The 14,608-nt window shown below is 37.0% G+C and overlaps 1 pseudogene; it reads left to right on the forward strand.

Annotated features, from left to right (window-relative positions):
* On the forward strand, positions 5,464-7,036 carry LOC109230335 (annotated as a pseudogene).

The following is a 14,608-nucleotide window of genomic DNA, read 5'->3' on the forward strand; positions in this document are numbered from 1 at the left end:
TTTCGAAGTTTCAGATTCTATGGCTTTCTCATTTTTGAATTTTTGAATTTCAGATATATCTCTCTCTAACTTTTTTGAATTTTTCAGATCTAAACCTTCTAAAAACTTCTATTGCAAGGCAGGGGTACTGCCCTTTTATAGACCAAAACTAGGGCAACTCTCAGATTTTCCTTTTACATTTTAGTCCCTCATTTATTTTCAGTTTTTAACTACTTAGTCCCTCAATTCATGCCTTGTTGGTCAAGTTATACTACCAAGTTCCTAAATTTCAAATTAGAACCCCTATCTAGAAGGTTCTAGGGGGTTCCAATTCAGTTACTGCAAGATTCTTTCATTGAACTACCTATGCTACCCCTACATTGGTTCTGAAATTACTAACCTATGTTAACTAACCCCAGCCCCCTTAGACTTGGTCAAAAATTTGACCATGGTTAAACAAACCAATGCTGGAGTATTCAGCTATATCTAAACAAGTCCTAAAATTGAACTAATCAATCTAACTAATCAAAACTGGAATTTAACTCTAATTAATACTATGTCCTAAGGCTAAAATTAAACAGTGAACTAACAATTAATAGCACACAAATGAAATTGAAACTAAAGTCAAATTAATGTCAAATAACAACATCAACAATCATGGATCATACAATCGAAATCAAACAAAATAAGAACAAAAATTTAAACTACACTATGGTAATCAGAACCCTAAGTTAAGCACGAAAAATAAAAACTAAAAATGATAAAAGAAACGAAACAAAGGAACAGGAACAAGAGTCATGAATTGAGAAGAAAACGGAAGAAAAAAATGAAAAAAAATACCTCGCAAATTTGACTCAGACTCGAATCTGGCAGGTTTTCTTGGAATTATTTGGACTATAATCGTCCTTAATTATGTGTTTTCATGAGAAAACACATAATTAAGGTCTATTATAGCCCAGAACTCATTAATCCCCAGATTTGCAAATTAGGGTTCTGAATTGATTTTTCGATCTGAAATTCGAACCTCTTGGGGAAGATTCGAAGGCTATGGGTTGTGGATTTGGGATGAGAAGGTCATGGTGGTCAAGGGGTGTGAATTTGGTGAGGTTTGGGAGGTAGCGCCGTCGTGTACGGCGGAGGCGGCGTCAGGGTTTTGTAGATTCGAAGGGATTGGTGGGGATTTGAGAAAAATGGAGGTCGGATTTGGAAAGAGGAGGAGGAGGGGGTGCTGTGGTGTATTTTTGGGAGCATTTGGAGACTTGCCGCTGGCGGAGGCGATTTTCGGCCGGCGGCGGATGGTAGGGGATGGTGGTAGGTATTGGGGGTGTTAGAGACGATGATTTGGGGGGTGGTAGGGGGCTGTTTGGACATATAAATACTCCAAACCTCGTTAGTTCCGGACCGTTGGATTGATGAGATCCAACGGTCGTGATTAGAAGGCAATGAATCGGTGTCGTTTTGTTGTTTAAAGGGCTGGACCGGATCAGGGTGATTTTAGGCTGGGGTTTGGGCTTGTTTCAATGGTTGGACGGGTATCAGGGTTAATTACAAGTGGGCTGGCCAATTGATTTGAATATTGGCCCAATGCAGGCCAGCCTATTTCCTTCTCTCTTTTTATTTATTTTCATTCTTTTTCTCTTTTCTTCTTTTCTTTTTTTTTTTTTGATTTTGTTAAAAACAAATCTGATTTAACTCTAAAATTAATTTTAAAGAATTAATTAAATCCTAATTTTAAAAGAAAACTAAGGAAAAAATCAAAAATTAAAAGTAAAATGCAAAGAGGACTATTTTTTGTTATTTTCTTCCAATGTTAATTAACTAGTAGAACTAAAATATAAAAATGGGATCCTAAGTACAAATGTGTTATTTTTGTATTTTTTATGAATTATATCGATTAAAATGCACACAAAATGCAAACAATCACAAGAATTATGTAATTAATCCTAAAAAATCAAACAAATAAAGAAAAATCCTAATTTTAAGAATTCTATATGAGTAATTTAAGCGAGGCAAAAATCACGTGCTCACACTTGGCAGTCCATGAAGTTATTTGCCTACTATCTTATCGATTAGAGGCTGGCATTGTATTATGGATATTCTTTTTGAGCTTAATGGGGCACCAGATATCTTACTGGCAATTCGCCTCTCTGGATTCCTAGAAATTCTAGGATTTCCTCTTGAGCAGCTTGTGAGACTCCTCCAAAGAATATAGAACTCTTGTTTTTATTAATCACCAGACCAGATGCTTTTGAGAACTCCATGAAGCACTGGAACAGTAGTTTAACTGATCCTATATCACCCCTGCAAAACAGTAAAAGATCATCAGCAAACCCAAGTTGCAAGATTTGCATCTTTGCACACTTAGGGTGGTAGTTGAAGTTTGGGATCTGATTTAGAGTCTTTAAACTCCTTGTTAAGTACTCCATTGCCAGCACAAACAAGAATGGAGACATTGGGTCTCCTTGCCTCAACCCCTTCTTAGCATCAAAAGGTTTTGTCAGATTCCCATTAATCACTACTGTATAAGTAACAGTTTCCATACAAGCCATGATCCATTTCACAAATTGGTTTGGGAAGGCCAAAGCATTCAGCACTTGTTCCATGAATAGCCATTCAATTGAATCATAAGCTTTCTGCATATCTAACTTCATCATACATCTAGGTGAAACCCCTCTCCTTCCATATCCTTTCACTAGTTCATGACTCAGGATAATGTTATCAGTAATTACTCTACCAGGCACAAATGCAGATTGAGTGTTGTCAATTAATGTATCCATAACTCCTTGAAACCTCTTAGTTAATACTTTGGATATCACTTTGTATAATACAGTGCAGCATGAGATAGGTCTATATTCTTTAATACTAACAGGATTCTTGACCTTAGAGACTAAAGTGATTGTTGTGCAATTGACAGGTCTGTACATATATGTTGTTTCAAAGAATTCCAATACAGCCTTTGTTATATCCTCTCCAACAATTTGCCAGGCTTTCTTAAAAAACACAACATTAAACCCATCATAACCTGGAGCTTTTAGGTCACCGATGTCCTTCATAGCTGCCCATACTTCTTCCTTGGTTACTGGCTTGATCAGTTGCATCTGTTGTTCCCTATTTAATTTTGCACCCAGCTTCATAACACTTGGATTTATAGCTGGGATACTTTCAGCTCTTGACCCCAGAAGTTTCTTATAGTACCCTAATATTTCTGCTTCTATATCATCCTCCAGAACAAGATGGGCTCCCACATTGTTTGTTAAACTTTGGATTCCATTCAAGTGGTTCCTATTCTTCATTTGTGCAAAGAAATAGGCTGAGTTTGAATCCCCCGATTTCAACCATTGTACTCTGGACCTTTGTTTGTATATACTTTCTTCTATCTTTCCCCATTTTTCTAGCTTACACTTCAATGCTTTCTCTTTCTCAACCAGCTCTTTATTCTGTAATTTAAAGCTCATTTCCTCTTGCACCCCCTGCAACTCCCTCCTAGCCTCCTTTATCCTTTCATCAACCCCTTTATAGTGTTGTACGTTTATAGTTTTGATTATCTCTTTTACACTTTTGAGATTGTTCCATACATCCTGCATTGTCCCTTTTGTGCTCCTATCCTTCCAAGCTATTTCAATCTGTTGCATGAATTGTGGATGTTCAGCAATGCAATTGAAAAATCTGAATGGCCTGTTTTTCTTTCCTTGTGTCTGAGTGATCACTAGCTTCAGAGGTGAATGGTCAGAAACCAGTGGTTCAAGCACCTGCACTTTCACATTTGGCATTGTCATCATCCAGTTAACATTTACAAGCCCCCTATCTATCCTGCTATGGGTATGGTTGTTAGTCCATGTGTAGCTCCTTCCCACATATTGTAATTCATTCATCCCTGTGTCCCTCATATACTCCTTGAAATCTTTTATTTCCATCTCTTGTACCTCAGTTCCATATTGCCTATCTTGAGGATGTAAAACAGCATTATAATCCCCCATAGCTAGCCAAGGCCCCTGCTGAATGTTATGAATTTGTCTCATCTTGCTCCATAACTTCAATCTGTCTTTAACAGTATGTAGGCCATATATTGCTGAAAAACCAAACATGACTGCTTTTGAGAGAATTCAGCACAAAATTTTTAATATTACCTTGAAAGCAGTATGACAGTGCAAAAATACAAAGATTATTTATTATTTTAAATGTCTCTCCTGGATTGGTGTTCAATGTTCATCAAAGCAAAAACAAGGGCTTGGTTTTCTTTATGGAGATAATTTTCTTACTCAGTGTCTTCACAAGTCTTGCAAACACCTCTTAACATATACTCCAACTTTTTTCTCCTAATACAAAAAAGGTAACAATCGTCTTTTTCTTTCTCACTTTTTCTCTTTTCTGTACTTAATTGTTAGAGTTCCATCAAGCGTTTACTATTATTTCTCTTCCTTTGTCAGACAAACTCCTATTATAGTTCACTATCGTGATTTTGTAAAAAGTTTTTCTTGAAAAAATACCGATAATATATGTCATTGTATTCATCATAGCACATAGAGTAGTTTATATACTATATATGTAAATATGAGTCTTTGAGATAATATGATATGTAGTTCGTGTACACTATTAATTGGGTTAACTATATTCATGAAAAAAGAACAAAATAAATATCTCTCTGAAATCTGAATTGAATTACCATGTGATCAGAAATATGTTGGTGATGTTTCAAACTGTATATGCAACTTTTTCATCAATCATGATGAGGTAATTATACGGGATGGATGACACTCAACATGTCAATATTTTCCTTTGACATCCAAATAGAAAGTCTTTTATTAATGGACAAAGTTAAGATGATTGATTGTACGACGTTGAAGAAGGTCATAATAACACTCTAGAGTACTATTGGCATTTGGCATGGATTTTTTTTTTTTAAATATTTCATAAAAGAATGAATCGTGAGGACTACAAAAGCCCTTCAAAAAAATAAGATCAATTTCTAGAAGAACTTGTTGGTTCTACCATGAATTGACATAAGACATGTAGATGCGAAAAATGGACTAAAGGTATGATTTTGTAAAAATTCAATAAGAAATATGAGGTTCAAAGTAGAGCCTAGATTTCATACTTTAGGCTCAACCGAAATGGATGAAAGAAAAATACACTAAGAATATCATATGTAAAGAAGTGTTACGTAAAATACTCTTTATTACATTTTTGTACCTAAAAAAATCAAAAAATATAAAAAAATAAAATAAAAACATTATATGTATTCAATTAAACTTGATTGTTCATCTTCGTAGGTTAAGGCGATATCCAATCATCTTGACTCCGACAAATAATTCATTATACGACAATCTACATTGATAATTCGCAGAAACTTATACTTTTTTCATCCAAAGCTTCGTTTGAATAATATCATAATTTCTTACAAAATCGTGTTCTGCATCCGAGAGAGTAGTTATTATATAAACATGAAGCATGTAGCTCCATAATGAAATAAACATCCTTATTGAAATGGAGAGTCAACTCTTACCTGTCATCTTCATTTCCCTCTTGCTATTCCTTTCCTTCATCTTCCGTCTATTTCAGATATGGAAGGACTCAAAAGCCCTTAACAAAAGATTGCCTCCCGGGCCATGGAGGCTACCTTTCATTGGAAACTTGCATCAACTGATGAATGACTTGCCACATCGTGCTCTCAGAAGATTATCGCAAAGATATGGCCCCATCATGCACTTACATCTAGGAGAAATTTCAGCCGTTGTTGTATCTTCACCTGAAATGGCAAAAGAAAACATGAAAATTCAAGGTTATGACTGGAAATATATTATTCTTTACAATTACACGGACATAGCACTATGTCCGTATGGTGATTACTGGAGAAATATGCGCAAATTGTGTGTCCTGGAACTTCTTAGTGCAAAGATGGTCAAATCATTTAACTCTATTCGACAAGAAGAGATATTAAATCTCATTTCATCTCCTCGTTACAGTACGCCTCACTCGTTGATCAACCTATCAAACAAAATTTTTTGGTTTACAAGTTCTGTAACTTGTAGGTCTGCTTTCGGAAAACTTGTTCATGATCAAGATACGTTAATAATGTTGGTAAAGGAGGTAGTGGCTTCATGAAATCAGTGGAATGAAGTCCAAATTGTTGAAGGCTCACACAAAGGCGGATATAATTTTGGACAATATCATTAATGAACATCAAGAAAATCGAGCAAATGGTAAAAAGGGTAATGGTGAGTCTGGAGAAGAAAATCTGGTCGATGTTCTATTAAGAGTCATGGAGAGTGGGGGATTTGGAATGCCAATCACCAATCAGAATATCAAAGCAGTTATTTTTGTAAGTGTACTTCTTTCTACAACATCTCAATCTATGTTCTCTTTTCATTTCATTAGCTATTAACATTAAACTTTGCTCCCTCTAGCATATAGTAAATCTTGATAAGTTTTTACATGCAGGATATGTTCATGGCAGGAGCTGAAACATCATCTACAACACTTATTTGGGTATTGGCAGAATTGATAAGAAATCCAAGTATCATGGCTAAAGCACAACATGAAGTTAGAGAAGTCCTAAAGGCAAAGAAAACATTCGAGGATACTGATCTCGAAGAGTTGAAGTATCTAGAATTAGTGATTAAAGAAACATTAAGGCTACACGTACGCTCCAGTTCCTCTATTACTCCCAAGGGAATGCAGAGAAGAAACAAAGATTAATGGATATACTATTCCTATCAAAACCAAAGTCCTAGTTAATGCATGGGCAATTGGAAGAGATCCAAAGTACTGGCATAATCCAGAAAGTTTTATACCTGAGAGATTTGAGAATAGTACTATTGATTTCAAAGGAAACCACTTTGAATTTATTCCATTTGGCGCAGGAAGAAGAATATGTGCAGGAATGTTATTTGGTTTAGCTAATGTCGGGCATCCTTTAGCTCAATTGCTTTATCACTTTGATTGGAAGCTTCCTGGCAACGTTAGTCTGGACAATTTTGACATGATCGAAACACAAGGTGTAACTGCCAGCAGAAAGAATGATCTTTGTTTGATTGCTACTCCTTTTGGCCTCTCTTGATAAACATACAGTTAAGAACCTTGATCCTTACTTAAAGTACGTGCATGTCACCACTGGTTACTACATGTTTATCAGCCACCATGATGAATAAGTAGATAATGGTGTTTATTGTACCAAGTCTTGCTTCTTTTTTTACATGGTGTATCTGTAATTTTCCTTACTTTAAGATGAAGATGAAGATATGCCCTTTATATTTATTTTTTTAGGTTCGTATTCTTTATTACTCCACTAGATATAGCCAGCCCAAGTTCAACTAGGTAATTTGTTATTATGTTTTTTTTCCTCTTTTACTCCTGGCATTGCGTTTGCATCTATTTGCAGTTCGTTCCATTGAATCAACAATAATTCCACATAGCAAACAATTACACCATATCATACTTAAAAAGTTTATGGAGATGTTAATTAGATGTCATGAATGAGTGAATTCTATTAGGAGCTTCAGACCGTAGTAAGCTGCAAGCATTCCAATCATGGCAAACAAAGTCTAGAAAGAGAACATAAATATTCTAAGTATTTTAACATATGCAAAAAGAAAAGAGAAAAAACCATATTGGAGGCAGAAAACATAGGTATGAAAAGTGCCACAGCATCAAGATATAGATAAAACGCTCAAACATAGAACCTTATGGGATAGCAGCATATGCTTGCACATGATTTCTCAGACATCCCAACCTTTACAGTCATGTATTTATTTCTACGTTCACTATGAACTCGATGCTTCAGCAAGAATTAATATATGTACATTACTACTTAGAAAGAAGAAAGTTCTAATGATCTGTGCGAAATTTTTAGCCAACAAAACTTCAGAATATAAATTAGAATGAAGAGGAAAGTAAGAATGAAAGATAGGCACATAAATTACGATTACATGTGCAAATTTCTGATAAGTAATCAATGACTAGTTACTTAGACCCCAACCTATATCAGCTGAAAATTTTCTTTTGCCCCTCTAAACCATTTTTAAGGTAGGCGCTTTGTCATGAAATATAAGAAAGGCATTTGAAGTAGCTACAATATTGACCTAAACATGAGGATTGTAAGGAAAAATAAGTATTTCATTCCAAAATTATCTTAGGCTAAAGCAACAGAAGCAATCTGCGACAGATACGGAGGGCAGAACACATTTAAAAGATGAAACTGCATTGCTTTTTCCAGCAAGCACTTTGAATACTTGTTTTAGGGTAATCAAATCCAGAATTAATGAAAAATGACGACACAAACAGAGAGATTCAGAATCTACAGGTCGCCTTTGAATACCTGGAGAAAGAATTACCAGCACATCCTGCACCATGAAATGGTATATATTGCAGAAACACGTGGGGAACGATAAGTGCAACACAATCACCACACACCTGAGTATTTGAAGGTTTCGTTCAAAATATCCTATCAATGAGTTGATAGACCAACAAACCCTTCTAGGTTCTAGCTAACCATTAGTAGATCCTGAATAACGTAAAAGGGTCTTGGTCAAATGAATGTTGCAGCCGGTGCGTGAATGTTTTACAAAGATTATTCAAAGTAATACTCTGATGATGCATGCACTGCAATGATAAGAAAAACAACTAAATGCAGAAATTGCAACCAGGCATCTTCAGCCAATAGAAAAGCTAAACATTATTAAGGGTTAGTTCTAACAATGTTACTAATGGAAGTAATGAAACATCAATTTCGTAAACGTCAACTGATGGATAAAAACCATAAAGAACAATTTCCATCAGTGTGATTTATACTGATAGCTGCGCTGGTTCCGAGTAATGTATTCAATGGATAAAATAAAGAGGACAGTTACTCTGTAAGCGCCACACAACACAGGAAGGATGCATTGAAAGCATAAAACAGAATTTAGATATCTAGAAGCATGTCTACAAGAAGATAGACTCGCTTCCATCGTAGCGCTCGACTCCAACCTTTGCCAATATGATGTAGTACTCTGTCTCTGAGTACCTGAAATTAGCCAATGACTGATAATTTCACCTCTTAACATGCAAACCAAAATGTAGAATCCACATTACACCACAAGCAAGATAACTGTATTGGGAAAAATTGAGTTTACACATATCGAAGTGATTGAAAGATGACACGTCATGACATGAAGGCTGGTCAAAGAGTGATGATTAGCAAAGAGGCACGAGTTGCAACAGATACGAGCAGAGGCACAAGTAGAGGCACGAGTAGAGGCACGAGCAGTTATTCAAAATACTCAACGCCCGTACCTATTTAAATCCAAAAATCAAGGAGAATGAATCTGACAGCACAAGAGAGTACAGATACAGTATTTAATAAGCGTTAAATACTAAAAACGTTAGAGAATCTGTATTAAATTACAATAATTATGTAACGTAGCATTTAATGCCTTTAATTGTCTGTAATAGCCTTATTATGACAAAGGCAAAACGTATATCTTAGAGATAGCTATAAAAAGGAGAAGACTGGTCATTTGTAAGGACACGAAACACTATTGGAATACACTGATTTATTTTGCCTTCCTTTATTCATCTTATTATTAGCAAAATCAATTTCTATTAATCATTTCTTTGATTATCAGTAACCCGAGTTCTTCTAAAATAAAGCTTTGACCGAAATTCCATTTTTTGGTTAAACAAATTGGTTCCGTTACCGGGAATCTGATAATCTATTCTTTCTTAACCTAACCTTTTTTGTTACATCAACAACCATGTCAAATGTTAACGTCAACACCCAAGGAAACCAAGAAAACCATCAACTCTAGGGGGATCCACAAGATGATCGTACCCCGAACCCTTCTCCACAAAGCTCGCCTCGGTGGTCTCGAGAAGGCACTCCTGATGGATCTCACACAAATGAAAACGCTCAATTTGACAACGATGAAGCTATCAATGAAGCCTTGCAAAAGCTGATCGCTCAACAGGTCAATAAAGCTCTTGAGGCCTTTGCTAGCCAGTTACCTGTTGCACCATCAACACCAATTCCAAATAACAATACTTTGAAAAACCCTCGTTCCGGGCTTGCTAATTCAGGCAGTGGTGGAATCCCCAGCGAGTCACGAGATGGAGAACCAGGTAACTTAGTCAATTCCGATTTACAAAATTTAGTGTTAACATTGTAGAAACAGCTCAAGGAGAAAAGTGACCGCATAGAGCAAATACCTGGAGTACCGCCTGTAATCAAAGGAATAGATATGGACAAATATTCACAGCAACCTTGGAAGCCAAGTGCTGCTCCTCTCCCAATAACAAAGAAATTCAAAATGTCTGATATTCCAATATACAATGGAACAACTGATCCACGAGACCACGTGACTGCATTCAGAACTGGCATAAAAGGCAACGACTTGACCAAACAAGAAATTGAATCAGTATTGGTCAAAAAATTCGGTGAAACACTCATTAAGGGAGCATTAACATGGTATTCTCTTTTACCCGAAAATTCCATAAATTCTTTTGCTGAGCTTGCAGATTCATTTATCAAAGCACATTCGGGAGCTCAAAAAGTCGAAAAGAGAATGGAGGATATTTTCAAAATCAAACTAGGGGACTCCGAGTTGCTCAGAGAGTTCGTGGATAGGTTCCAGCATGAAAGAATGACGTTACCACGTGTACCAGATAATTGGGCAGCTATAGCCTTCACTAGTAATTTGAATGAAAAAAGCTCAGAAGCCACGAGGCGACTCAAGGAAAGTCTTCGTGAATTCCCAGCAACAACATGGAATGACATATACAATAGGTATAGCACGAAGCTAAGGATAGAAGAAGATATTTCTCACGGTCTCAAAAAGAGGAAAGGGTAAGTTCGAGATGGGCGAAAACCGAAAAAAGGTCCAGTAAAAACAGGTACGAACCATATATGGGCCCAGCGGAAAGAGATGCACGATCAAAATAGGACAATTCAAGGTACGATCATAAATCGAGGAATAGAGAGTCGGGCTCATCATCAAGATTTGGGAATGATCGAAATGCGCGAGAGTCGTGGGATGATGATAGAAACTTGAAGGCAAGATTTGGCGGTTATAATTTTAATATAAGCACTTCCGAGCTCATAGCTGTTTTAAGAAGCATGGTTGACAAGGTGCGGTAGCCAAAAGAAATGAGATCGAATCCAAACAGGCGAAATCCCGATCACTTGTGCGAATTTCACAATGATCATGGTCATAAAACGGCAGATTGTAGTTTGCTACAAGGAGAAGTTGATCATCTATTGAAGCAAGGGTATCTCACTAAATTATTCAGTGAGAAAGGTAAGCAAGCATACATGAAGAATAGGCAGGAGCCCCTTAAACCGCCTTCTCCCAAAAGGACTTTTAATGTTATACGTGGAGGGGAAGAAATCAATGGTGTGACGTACACAGCAGCCAATAAAGTTTCCAAAGTCACAATTACCCACGGGAAGCGGGTGCGACATGTCTTAGAGGAAGAAAGTATTATATTTGATGATGCAGATGCGGATGGCGTATTATCTCCACATAACGATGCACTGGTAATATCTATACTTGTACATGATACTAATGTGAAACGAGTTTTGATTGATCCAGGTAGTTTCGTGAACATTATTCTGCTAAGAGTACTACACAAGATGCAAGCTGAAGATAAATTAGTACCAAAGGCGCATACTTTGTCTGGATTCGACAATTCCAGCGTCGTAACGAAATGAGAGGTAATACCTACTACATTTGCAGAAGGAGTTGTCAAGGATATAAAATTTCAGGTGGTAGATATGGAGATGGCTTACAATAAGATTCTCGGGAGACCATGGATCCACGAGATGGATGTTGTTTCATCGACCTTACATCAAGTTATTAAATTTCCATCACCATGAGGGATATGTCAAATCCGTGGGGATCAACAGACATCCAGGAGCATCAACTCTGTTGCAGATTCAAGTATGAGAAACGAAGAAAAATAGCAGTTACAGAATCCAGTTGAGGGTACCACAACACAAACCTTAACTGAACAAGGGGCGAACAGATGTGGACTCAAGGCCTGATTCCATTCAAGAACCAGAGGAAAATGAAAATATCAAAACAACAATTGAAGAGCTGGAGGCTGTAGTGTTGTCTACACAGTGGCCTGAAAGGAAAGTCTACGTAGGGGCCAATCTAAGCCAGGATATGAAAGGTGAGTTGATTGAATTTTTGTTTGCTAACGTGGATTGTTTTGCTTGGTCCCATTCTGATATGACAGGAATACCACCGGAGGTTATGACTCACAAATTAAATGAAGACCCATCATATCCGTCTGTCAAACAAAAGAAGAGAAAGTAAGGAACTTTCAAGAATCAGGTGATTCAAGATGAGGTTCAAAAATTACTAAAAATTGGGTCTATCTGCGAGGTAAAGTATCCTAACTGGTTAGCCAATACTGTTGTGGTACCGAAGAAGAATGGTAAATGGCGAGTTTGTGTAGATTACACAGACCTTAACAAAGCTTGTCCTAAAGATTCTTTTCCATTACCACATATAGATCAACTAATTGATGCTACTGCAGGGCATGAATTGTTAAGCTTTTTAGATGCGTATTCAGGATACAACCAGATCAAAAAGGATCCTATAGATGAAGAAAAAACTTCATTTATAACAGACAAGGGGACTTACTGTTGTAAAGTAATGCTCTTTGGTCTTAAAAATGCTGGTGCAACATATCAAAGACTAGTGACCAAAATATTTCAAGAACATTTGGGAAAAACTATGGAGGTCTATATAGACGATATGCTCGTTAAAACTAAACATTCAGGGGATCATATATCACACTTGTATGATACGTTTCAGATCTTGCGAAAATTCAATATGAAATTAAATCCTGAGAAATGTGCATTCGGTGTTGCATCAGGTAAGTTTTTGGGTTTTCTTGTTTCTAACCGTGGTATTGAAGTAAATCCCGCACAGATTAAGGCCATTGAAGAAATCCCTAACATGCTTACAAGTAAAAAAGAAGTGTAGAGGTTGACAGGAAGAATTGCAGCCTTGGGGAGATTTATTTCCTAATCATCAGAAAAGTGCTTTAAATTCTTTTCAGCTCTTAAAAAGCAAGATCAGTTCGAATGGACTGAGAAATGTCAACAGGCACTCAAAATTTGAAGACATACTTATCAAATCCGCCATTGCTCGCCAAACCAAAAGTTGGGGAAAGGTTGCTCATCTACCTTGTTGTCTCCGAAATAGCGGTAAGTGCTGTGTTAGTTCTTGAAGATTAAGGTAAACAATCTCCAATTTATTATGTCAGCAAATCTTTATTAGATGCGGAGACGCGGTATCCTCAATTAGAAAAGCTTGCACTTGCACTAATCATGGCATCTAGAAAATTAAGGCCTTATTTTCAGTGTCACCCTATTGTTGTAGTAACTGCTTATCCATTACACAATATATTACACAAACATGAGTTGTCAGGTAGGTTAGCCAAATGGGCTATAGAATTAAGTGAATATGACATCACATACCAGCCTAGAACCGCGATAAAATCTCAAGTGTTAGCAGATTTTGTGGCTGATTTTAGCCAAGGAATGCAATTAGAAGCAGAAAAAGAATTACAGGTGTTCAACGGATCTAATCCGGGAATTTGGACCTTATTTACTGATGGTTCGTCTAATGTGAAGGGTGCAGGCTTAGGAATTGTTTTGGTACCACCTATGGGTGAGACCATTCGACAAGCCATTAAATGTCATTCTATAACTAACAATGAAGAAGAGTATGAAGCTGTGATGGCAGGTTTAGAACTGGCACGGGAACTCGGCATTAATCAGATTGTAATCAAAAGCGATTCGCAGCTTGTAGTTAACCAAATGCTGGGGACTTATACAGCCAGGGAAGCACGAATGCAACAGTATTTAGAGAAGGTATGGGATTTGATCAGACAATTCCAAACTTGGAAAGTTATGCAAATACCAAGAGATGAAAATGTCGAGGCAGACACCCTAGCCAATATCGTATCTGCGGTAGATGTGGCAGGCAATGAAAATGCTTTCGTAATTCATTTGTTTCATTCAGTACTCGATCCAGATAAAAATGAGGTAAATTTTAATAACTTAACCTGGGATTGGAGGAACGAGATTGTTGCTTTTTTGCAGTATGGAACCATCCCTGAAGATAAGAAAAAAGCTCACGCGCTTCGGAAAAAGGCTGCTCGATATTGTTTAAAGCAAGGCAATCTTTATCGAAAAATGTTCGGTGGTCCCTTAGCAAGATGCCTCGGGCCTTCTCAGACAGAATATGTAATGAGAGAAATACACGAAGGGCATTGTGGAAATCATGCAGGAGGAAGATCACTGGTAAGAACCATGATTAGGGCAGGTTATTATTGGCCTAAAATGGAAGAAGAAGCGGAATATTTTGTGGCTAAATGTGATAAATGTCAAAGATACGGTAAGAACATGCATAGACCTGCGAAGTTGTTACGTCCGGTTATTGCACCGTGGCCTTTTATGAAATGGGGGATGGATATCGTGAGTCCACTACCACAAGCAAATGGATAGGTAAAAATTTTGCTTGTACTCACTGACTATTTTACTAAATGGTTGGAAGCAGGAGCATTCAAACAGGTGCGGGAAAAAGAAGTTAGAGATTTCATTTGGCAAAATATCATATGTCGATTCGGTGTGCCAAAG

This window comes from Nicotiana attenuata, chromosome 7 (assembly GCF_001879085.1).
Source record: "Nicotiana attenuata strain UT chromosome 7, NIATTr2, whole genome shotgun sequence".
Lineage (NCBI taxonomy): Eukaryota > Viridiplantae > Streptophyta > Magnoliopsida > Solanales > Solanaceae > Nicotiana > Nicotiana attenuata.